Raw genomic sequence first — 8,783 nt, 5'->3', positions numbered from 1 at the left:
CACAGTTGTAATTAGGACAGCACTCTGTGTCAGGATCGAAGCTCTCTACCCTCTCAGTTCTTGGGGGACAATCTGGAGCTGGACCGCATGGAGCAGTGCACTCTGATGAAGGAAACAAAAAGATGAACATAGAGAAGGGACAATGCAGTTAAGTCTCATGGGAGGCAGCCATGGATGATAATTCACCATGTGGCAAGGGTAGCGAAAAGTGATACTATGTACCCTGTGACTACTGATGACAACACAAGGTGGTCTATCATTGTCCCCCCTACGCCTTTATAACCTCTTGTTTGCTGCTCAGACAGAAGGACAATGGGTGGAAACTACAGAAAGTAAAAAACAGTGGTCTTTAGCGGTAAAATCATAGAGTAGCACATACTACACCTGGCTGACCCTAACTGACGTCTAGGGGCGCACAGCACATACCAGATGAGTACCATCCTAAGGTCGGATGAGGGGAGAAGGAAGGGTTGGGGGCAGGACAGGTAACACCCAGAAACTCATTACGAGGAGCCGGTAAACTGATGCATGGTTACTGGCGGTGGAATCTTCAGTCTGGCCAATATCCCTGCCACAAATACTGGGCATTACATGTCATTCCCGAAAACACCCCCTTGTCCCAATCTCAACAAGCAGCACCTAGGGGCATATTATCAAGCGGCAGCGATAATTATCGCTGGCCGCTCTTAGTGTGAGATTTAGTTTCGCTGGAAATTATCACCATGCTAGCGCTGTATTAACAACGCATAGCGCAATGGCGATAATTTTCCAGCGATAGCGGTGTTTTCCATGGGTGATTGCTGTTTTTTTCCATGGAAAACGGCGGTAACCTTGCTGATACGACCCTGTGGTCGTATCAGCATAATCCACCCCAATGGTAAGTATAGCTAAGTCATGATTTTAACAGACGTTAGTTTTTGGCGAAAACCGTGGTTTTCGACAAAAACGAATGTCTGCTAAAATCCTGAAGGCCACCTTGTAAATATCGCGAAGGCCCGTTAGTGATACTTTACAATGCAGTTTTACGTGGCACGCCTAACTTGTATCTCATTAGCGATGCAAAGCTAGGTAGAAAGAAGCCGGGCGTTAAGGCAAGGAAACACGCGCTAGCGTGTCCTTGCTAATAGAGCGATAAAATTATCGCCGCTTTTCGCCCGAAAATGGACGCTAAAGCGGTGATAATTTCATCTCGACCCCTTGATGATATGCCCCTTAGAGACTTAGGGGCATATTATCAAGAACGGCGTTGAAATTATCGACACTTTAGCTGCAGGAAACTGCAACTAAAGCGGCGATAATGGGCTTGATAATATCCCCTTGAGAATTCCAATAGAAGCCCAGGTTCACTCCAGAACATGGGCTTCTATTGGAATTCTCAAGGGCATATTATCAAGCCCATTATCGCCGCTTTAGCGGCAGTTTCCTGCCGCTAAAGCGGCGATAATTTTAATGCCGTTGTTGATAATATGCCCCTTAGAGACTAAGGGGCATATCTACAAGGCACGGCGTTAGAATTATCGCCGCATTAGCGTCTGTTTTGGGACGAAATGCGTCGATAATTCTAACGCTCTATCAGCATGGACACACTAACGCGTGAATCCATGCCTCTGTGCCCATTTTTTTAGCGCCTTGCCTCGCATCGCTAATGAGATGCGAGGTAGGCCGTTCCCGACTGAAACTCAGCGGGAAGAATTGCTAAAACGGCTGCTCACTATTAACTAGATAATCGCTAACACTTCTAGCGTCATTTACACTAGCGCTAACCGGGTCTATCGCCGGTTCCTTATGCCTGATGAATTCATGACTTAGCAATATTGTTGCATGGGAGGTGGATCATAATGCCAGATCCACCTCTCCCTATTTTCAATGTTTACTCTGACTGTTCGTCATGTCGCTGGTATTTCAGCGATATTTTATGCCTATCGCCACTATTGCCGAGATTTCTATCGCCGATGCGATGCGCGTTGTAAATATTGCGCTGACCGGGCGACAGAATCCGGCTTTAGGCGGCGTTAGGATTTTGGACGCTATAGGCGGCTAGCGATAATTATCGCTGCCGCTTGCTGATATGCCCCTGACTTCTAGCCGCTTTTAATCATAAGCTCTTGACTCCGTGTAAAAATATGTCTCTAAAGCAATCAGACATTAGCCAGGGTCAAGTTCTCATTTCATAGGAGGGGGAGGCACATGGCAGTGCGGGACGGCTTCAGCTGGGGACAGAGTCGGGCAGGAGGAGGGCGCAGCATGGCAGGTCAGTGCTGGGAGGGGGCTGAGGGCGTCGTGTGATGCCCCGTGGCGGAGGGAGGGGTTGTGCAGGGGCCCTCGCCCGGAATCATCCGTGTTTTCAACCGGTCTGATTTTGCACCTGGTATATCTAGGCTTGGTGTTTTCCGGACCGGAAGTAGAAGCACCGAGCCATTTGCAGTTGACCGGAGCTACATTCCACCCCTCGCCCCCCAGGCCACACACACCTAGGGATAGCACACGCCTGGCAACTCTAGTCTTAGCGAGCTCCTCAGCGTGTTTGTGGCCGAGTTTCTGGGTCCATGTTTATAAACCTCTGCCTCCGGGGGAACAGTACTTTTTTGCATTGTCTGTCACACATAGTAGCCTTAACCCCTTCATGTGTGCTGGAAAATAATACATTCCTCTCCACAGTACCAGCTCAACAACTCACTGCACTCGTGTGTTTGACAGCATGGGTCATCTCCAGAACGTGACACCACAGTTTGCCCCGTCTTCCAGCATTGCGGCTCTTCACTGCATGTCACGCCCTCGCACATTTCCTGTAACGTGGGACACAAAACACAAGGGTCAACAACAAAGGCGTGGACGCGCACAGCAATCTCAGCTTCATCACAGGTTGTTGCGCGTTTAGTGTTCTTTTCTTAGCACACTGTGGGCACACGTACTTCAGTTCTCGCCACATACAAACTGTGGTGGACTTGTTACTCTCCGATCCGAGTATGAGAGATGGAAGTGGGGCTGTGACAGGGCTTAGTACCCGGGATGAGCAAGAGGCTGATTACAGCTGGCTTGTGATGGCCACGACCTCAAAAGCCAACTTGATGTCTGGGTTGCAACCCTCTCCATCCATCCCATGGGCAATCATTTCTAACACAAAGCATAGTAACTAAGCTAAACATAGTGCTTTACCTTGCACAGAATGCGGCGGCTAGAATCCTCACAGGAACCTCAGCGAGGAATTCGGCCAAACCAGCTCTCAGAAGCCTGCACTGGTTGCCAGTAAAGGAGAGGGTCAAATTTAAGACCCTGTGCATTACTCATAGAATGTTGCACAACGAAGGCCCTCCCATTCTTAGGACACTCGTGACTCAACAACATTCAAGTCGACAATTAAGATCTAACTCTCTTTCCCTCGCCAATGTCCCTAGAATTAGGAAGGCCAGAACAGGCGGTCGCCTGTTCTCCTATAATGCTCCTAGACTCTGGAACGCCCTTCCTCTCTCCCTGAGGCAAGAACATAACCACCTCAGGTTTAGGAAACGCCTAAAAACCCTACTTTTCCCCTGAGCTCGTCTTCTTGACCCTTCCTTCCCTCAGTACCGTGGTCTTTTTAGCGCCGGGATGCCCTAGGGTAGCTGCGCGCTCTAGAAAACCTAAAATCAAATCAATCAATCAAATCATTACCTCCAGGTGTCCCACAGAATGCCTTCGAGTGGAACAAATACACCAAGTGACCTTCTATCAGAAGACTCAAGTACAACATTCCAGCTCAAGTCAAGATGGCACCAGACCATTCATGGACTCTGCGCAAGGTTTATGACATGTGGACCGATTGTGTATTCATTTATTCAGGTATGCAAATAAAATGTGTTGTTTTATTGTGCAGGGACCTTCACGACAGGGGCTTTCAACACCTCAAGGAACAGATGAGCTGTCTTGCAAGGTGATTCGTAGTTTGCGATCATGAACTGCAGTCTGGAGGTTGGAGGTAAAACAAGAGGTTGGAGGAAAGAACGCTGTACGCCTCAATGATTTGGGAGAGGTTTCTGTATACGCTATGGTGAAACTGTCGTCTTTTTTTATATGTTAATATTGGGATCCTGGTATCAACAGGCAGCGTTTGGTTGTAAAAAAAACAGGTTAAATAACTCAGATACTTTTAGAGCTCCTATGGTGATAGCCGCTATCTCCATTGCTTTTTACAAGTCATGTATTAATTCACAACAGTTGTATGTAACAGGTCATCGATCTGTGCTTGTAACCAACACAGGCCATGGCCAGCCAGCATCATCACAAAGCAAAGGCTGCTCCCCACCACTTTGTCCCCCCCCCCCTGTCCCTTCTGCCCCACTCGGCACTGATATTCATAAAAACATACTGGAGAGGGTGTGGGAACTGTCGTCACAGGCTCAGGAGTTGTCTGGAAAAAAAGAGATGATAGGTCAAATGACATAAATAGTAAAAGGACGCATAGATGTAGTGCATATATTCATTCTTAAAGGACTGCTGTCTTTACAGGATCTTCAGACGGTGACTGATTGGGACAGATATAGCCAAGGGCCATCACATGTTCAGATGGGCCCCCAACATACACCGCCTTAATAAAGACTTTACTCACTGCATGGAGACAGGAGGTGGACAACTTACCGGAGGTTCTGAAACAAAAGACAAGAAGAGCAGTGTTAGTGATGGTCTCTATTCCACCCCCCCTCTTCCTCTCCTGGCTGTGCTCCCCCCTCAGTCTCTTCTGAGTCACCTCTCTGTGCTCAGTCATTCCCAGCCTCTATTGGGACACCCACCATCGCAGTCACTTTGGACTTCTTCTAACTCCCCATCAGGTTTCTATACTCTCTCCTGAGACAACTTCTTTCTTTTGCCTCTCTTTACAAGCCCAGCGCCTGTTATCATAATATGTATTTGTAAAGCGCATGTTCACCCACAAGGGTATCTTGGCACTGAATAACGGATGTTTGCTGTTACCCAACTCAATGGTACTCATTTTATCAACACCAGAAGGGTAAAAGGCTGAATGGACCCTCCAGGATTTGAACCTGTGAGAATGATGTCAAACACAGGCCCCTACAGTGGACGTATTAGCCCAGTAAGGCACCAGGCCCGGCTCCCTACCTCCTCTTCATCCTGGCTCTACAGTGATATCCTCTGTTTGTCTCTTCTATCTTGTCTTTTCTATGTACTATTGATTCATGATATCAGCTTTTATTTACCTTTGCTTTGTTTAAATCACCAAAGAAAGCTAAGTCGAAAAGGTCAGTGGACATTTAGAGTAAACATATGCTAGTTCCCATGCCCCATCCTCTTGTCCCTCTGCCCCAGGTACGCAGGAGTATAGCTTAACACAGTGCTTACCACAGGTATATCGCGGACAGCATTCAATCTCTCGATTGAAGAAGGTTTCCCTGTGATATCCTTGGTCACAGCCTGGAGGTGGAGGGCAGGTACCACATTCTGAAGGGAAAGCATGGCAAGATATATATGGATCAGAACCAGCGTAGGCTAAATCGAGGGGTGACAGTCACACGTCAATGTAAGCTTTACAAACAAAGTATTGAAAGCATGCATGGGTTAAAAAATGGTCGCTCCTGGTTCCCTGTCTGCAAGCCATTAAAACTAACCCTGGGCGTAGTTCGCGAAGTAGCTCTACCCGTAGCTACGCAAAGTGCACTTCGCACTACACAAGCTACACGTAGCACTTCGCGAACCGCGTAGTACCCTGTTCGCACTGTACAAGATGCCGTTTTCAATGATTGCACAGTGCGGACAAGCATCCGGCACTGTGCAATCATTGAAAACGGCATCTTTCACAGTGCGAGCTGTAGTTTACTGCCACTCGAGTAGATTTTTACTCGAGCGGCAGCTTTCTCAACGCGGATTGGTAGTTCCTCATCGCGAGCGGTAGCGAGCATTCACGACCACTCGCAATGAGAAACCTGACCTCCCCGCGTTGAGAATCTCGCCGGGAGGTTTATTTTCCACGCTCGCGATCGGCAACTTGATATTGCTGATCGCGAACGAGGAAAAAGTCTCTCCGAGATGTCATTTTGCTTGATCGCGGTCGCCAACTTGACGTTGGGTACCGTGAGCAAGCAAAAAATTAACGCTGCACTACGCTACACTGTGCTACGCCCAGGCTTAATCAAAACTGAGTGACAACCTGACACTGATTTCCTCCGTGTGAAGGGCTGTTGTTTTTTACTTCTGCCCTCCCTCACGGGGTGACAATGTGAGATAATGTTTGCAATAGTGACATGTAAATCTACTCTAAAGCCCATTCTTCCAAATCTCAATTAAGTCAACCTAGTACTCAGAGTCAGACTCACTCCTGGCTGCTTTCAATCAGGAGTTTTCTTCTGAGTATAAAAATGGGTCAAACTTCAATCAGGCATTGGACAGGATGAAGTTATTCTATGAAGCAGAACAGCTGACGTGCTAAAAAGCTCCAGAGAAACTTTTGATATTCCAAGTCCTTAGCAAATTCAGAAATTCAATGGAAGAAAGAGTATTCGAAAGTGAAGTCTTTCTTCAGTTTTTTTGCACCGGAAAAGCTGAACACTTAAGAAAGACTTCTCATTTTGCACAGCATTCCTGGGTTGGAGAAGAGTCACTGTGAGCGGACCTCTGCCGTTGAAGGGGCTAAGAGATGAAGAGGAGACGTTTCAAATGAGAGATAAGGGGAAGGTAAGTGCTAAACCATTAGAGTACAGTATGTGCGAATGGCCGAGGCTGCAAGAGGCTGGGAAGATGGCAAAAGAATGAAAGGCCTGACGGGCGAGGGTAATGGGTCTTCTGCAAAAAAAAGTAGCCAGATTCAAAAAGTAGCTGGATAAGCAGTTCTAAAAGAAATACAAAGAACAACAAAGTAGGAAACCAGAAGACATGCCACAAATATTAATGCATCAAAACATATGCGACAGTTGAAAGTAGTATCTAAAACCCTTACTAAGAACAAGGCTTACATCTACACGCCTCAGGGCCCCTGTCACGCAAAAGAGCATCTTCGTATGTCCCTATAAAGATACTTTTCTACGCATGTAGTGTTGGAATTTCAAATTGAGCCCTTCAGGAAACGATATTCAGACTGGGTTAAGTGTGCCGGCATGAGAGTTTGGGATAAATCATTTTGGAAGCACTTGGCAGCGGCTTGTAGCAATGACTTAAGAAGTGTCAGGTGAGTCAATGACCTAGGGTGATTTAGTGGAAAGGGATAAATAAGTTTCCTGTATCCCACAGCAATATATAGGTCTTGGAACAGCATGGTCTCAGACAGCAAAGAAATCAGAGGTGGGTTACATTGCCAACACTAAAATAACTGGGGGTTGGACCGGCTTGTACCTTGACTAGTCAAAGAATGGGACTTAGATCCACTGTAGTCAATGGGATATTAACCAGATGCGCCCTGGAAGATAGTGACAGCTGGACTTGATGGGAACTGAGAGTTGAGAAATTGAGAGGTGCATTTAATGGGCTCTCGGGCATAAAAAATTGGACTGGATCTACTGGACCTTAGTACTGGACTGGGCCTAAGTGATGTGACAGTGACGGGTGGCTAGCTGGGCACTATGGTGTACAGTGAAGAAAGGTCTGGCGGTTTCCGGAGCAGAAGTAGACAATGGCTTATTGGTACTGGACTCATGAGACCGAAGGAGATGAGCCAGGTGGACCTCGAATGCTGATATAACAACAGACTGAGAGGATAGGCCTTTACAGTGCAAACAGTGACAGAGAGATGATATATAAATGTAGTGGATTCGAATAAAGAAACATGAACACTGATGCCACTCCTCTCCCCCACTCCACTCCAATGATCTTCCAGCTGGTTTCTCATGGCTTGAAACCACCCATATCAAGATGATCAATTACTTGGTTCTGGGGGTTAGTTGTGACTGTAAAGCTTTGCTTTGGAATCATTCAGAACTACACATGTGCTGCTACATGTTAAACTCTTCTTCAAAACAAAGAGAACCCAGTATGAACTCATCAACTTACGACATTCTTCATCAGGGCAACAGTTGTCATCAGCGGATCCTTCCTGTTTCACCAGAGTTTCTCCTATCTTTGTGCATTGTGGTGATGGGGCGCAGGTTACTCCATAGCACTGCAAAGGAGAGAGGCCAAGAATGCTACCTTCAAGACATATACGTTGTGTTACACAATATTATCGCCATTTGTATGGCACACAGTCTATGACTGCTATCGCACGGCCGTGCTTTCATTACTCTACTGGTTGACTATTCAAGCGAATCTAGAATGAACATTGGAGATCAGAGTCTGAATCCGATGCTGGCATCAGCAGTGTGGGTATCAGTAGCAGAATGTGTCTAATTCAGTGATTTGAGTGGGCTTGGTGTTTGATGAGTAACACATTACTTTAAAATGTCCTTGTTCAGTGTGTAAGCCATTGCCGGATCAGAGAGAGAGACAGAGACAGAGAGAGAGACAGAGACAAAGAGAGAATGTGTGTGTAAGGTAGTAATGGTAGAGGGTGCGTAATAGTTAAGGGTGTGATTAGGCCGCAGTGCACGTATGCTGGGAATTAGCGCTCTTTATTTCATGATCTTGAATGGTGTGTCTGGCTGGACAGTGTTGCTGTGGGCATAAGGATGGCGAACCAGATGATAATTCTGCACTCTGTTTCATGTGTGTCTAGCTTTCCAACTAAAGTGTACTGTTGGGCGTTAGGAGTTGTGTGTCATAAGAGTTACACATCCCTCATTCCCAGGCCAAGTGTTTCAGTGATTGTCTTGTGATTGGTTGCAAAGGGCCTTGCCACCTTGGTTTTTGATGAGATCTTGCAACTG

General features: G+C 46.7%; 1 long non-coding RNA gene across 1 annotated transcript; it reads right to left on the bottom strand.

The window, feature by feature from the left end:
* On the bottom strand, positions 1 to 4,459 carry LOC146809464 (uncharacterized). The gene is made up of 3 exons (XR_014966434.1): positions 4,346 to 4,459; positions 2,678 to 2,786; positions 1 to 102 (listed from the first exon to the last, which is right to left on the bottom strand). It is a non-coding gene; the product is annotated as an uncharacterized LOC146809464 (long non-coding RNA).
* Positions 4,460 to 8,783: the final 4,324 nt, after the last annotated feature.

The sequence above is a fragment of the Triturus cristatus genome, chromosome 7 (assembly GCF_964204655.1).
Source record: "Triturus cristatus chromosome 7, aTriCri1.1, whole genome shotgun sequence".
Lineage (NCBI taxonomy): Eukaryota > Metazoa > Chordata > Amphibia > Caudata > Salamandridae > Triturus > Triturus cristatus.
Note: the sequence above shows the minus strand (reverse complement) of the source record. Positions and strands in the feature narration are given on the sequence as shown.